The sequence below is a fragment of the Pholcus phalangioides genome, unplaced genomic scaffold, assembly GCF_987345545.1.
Source record: "Pholcus phalangioides strain wild (caught in Gottingen) unplaced genomic scaffold, Ppha-v1.0 ptg000008l_1, whole genome shotgun sequence".
NCBI lineage: Eukaryota > Metazoa > Arthropoda > Arachnida > Araneae > Pholcidae > Pholcus > Pholcus phalangioides.
The window spans coordinates 63402296-63404421 of record NW_028301601.1 but is presented as its reverse complement, the minus strand read 5'-3'; positions in this window follow the sequence as shown (position 1 = coordinate 63404421).

Genomic DNA, 2126 nt, shown 5'->3' with positions numbered 1-2126 from the left:
ATTCCCTTGTTGCTGCAAAAATTTCTCACCGAACTGATGTCTCCTCCAGAAGTCGAGTAAAGGGTGTTCCGGACATCCTCTGAGGAAAAACCGTGCAGTCCTGGCCTCCGTTATTTACGGAGAACACGTGTGGTAGAAAACTGCGCAGACTGTTCAGGCAGTCTGATCATAAAACGGTCCCGAATAACTGCGCAGTCTCGAACTATACAGCGCTTCGTCACAATGGTGACGCAGAGCCTCACATACCACCGCGTTGATTGAGGCCACGGTTCAGTCAACATGAGCCAGGTATGTCTGGAAAAGTTTATAGTTATAAACTTGAGACCGTAGCTTCTGTCAGTTGCCAGAAATCCATGGTGGTGCCGTCTTAACGCATGGTCCCACCCGGGCATGGCCCAATGGCCTCAAGAGAAGGGAGCGCCTCTCAAAAATGAGATTGGAATTTTCGAGTCTGGGAAGTCTTCAGAAAAATCACTTGGTCCGGAGGCCCATGATACACTTGAGACAGCCCTGGATCCGGGGCAATTGACGTCATTTTTTTTAATGCTATAAATTCACTGTGGAAGGGCCCGTGAAAAGTTTAGCTTGGGGACCCGAAAAATATACCAGCGTAGGGTCCCTGTGTCCCAGTGGTGCAGTGGTAAGATTCTCGTTCACCCCCATAAAGGGTCCGCGGGTTCGACATTGGGGATAGTGAATAGATAACAAGTTCTTTTCCTTTCTCAACCTGTGACCACCAGTAGATGGCCTTCATTTTCGACTCAATTCAATCGGTATTAAATTGCTTTTATGGCCATATATGACCGGATTTGGTGTGTCGTAAAGTAATAGTATCCTTGGGAGCACTGCTCTAGTACGTGGGGTTGATGCAGAAAATGTCACCGCAAGCCTCTCGTCAGGTAAGATAGCCATTTGAAAGAGCGTATCTTGGTTTTTAACGGCTGGTCAAACCAGTGCTAGTTATTCGGCCAATCTCTAGGCACAACCTTGAATTCGTAAAGCATGTTTATGTAGGAAAAATGTTCTCTTTTCCTTTTTGAACCACATTTTTCTGACACCATTTTCTTACGATTTCTATCAAGAATGCACTGTCTTGCCAATACAAAACCGACAAGAGAACCAAACTGTCGCGTCCATTACCTATCAACGAACTGAAAGGTATTCCGAAGCGTGTGTGGCGGAAGGGGGTATTAAAGACAAATCCGGAAATCTCGACAGGCCGGCCTGATCACTTTTTCCTCGGAGGACTTCCGGAACGTGTATGAAGCCCTTAGAAAGCATACAGCGGAAGAGGGGGGGGGGTGCACAACCTCCGGCCTGCAAGCCAAATGCGGCTAGCTAAGATGTTCCCGTAGGAAAATATCAATGCACGATAATAAGGTATGCTGACCATATTTTCTACATTAAAATACGGGAAATTGAAATATCGAAAATTACAGGGAAAGATATTGCAACTGCAAATAAAGTTGCCAATTATAGCCCCAAACATTTTTTTTTTTTTTTTTTTTTTTTGCAATTCAAGTAGAGCAGCTAATCACAGTCGAAAAAAATTTTACATGCCAATCACGGCCAAAAAAATTGTACTTTGCCAATCAAAGCCGAAAAAGAAATTGTACCTGAAAATTAAAGCCAACGAATTGTCAAAGACAATTTCAGGTGCCAGTTTTACAGGGCCGCAGCCAGAAATTTCTTTCGGAGAGGAACCATGGACTGGACCATGTGGTTTCAGATACAGGATGTCTCATAAATGCGTGAATAGCTTAAAACTTCATAAAAATTGAAGTAATTGGAAAATTTGAATGCGTCGTGCGAAAAAGTTATTCTCACTAAAGGGGATTTTTTTCAAGCGCGGAAAAAATTAATTCAAATTTTTGTCGATAGAGAGCGTCGTACGAAAAATCACGAGAAATGCTGGGCCTGAAATTCTCTTTCAGACCTTTTTGAATCTCCTCTGTGTTCCGAAACGTTCGTAAAACTTTGGCAGTTCGTGGCTGAGGTAAAACGTCACCAATTAGTGCTTTGGCCACCGATGGTCAACAATGAAAACCTTGTGTATATATGCACCAGTAAGAGGAAAATTCAGAAATGAGCTGTTAATCGTACCACGGCCGACTTAATTCAATGTA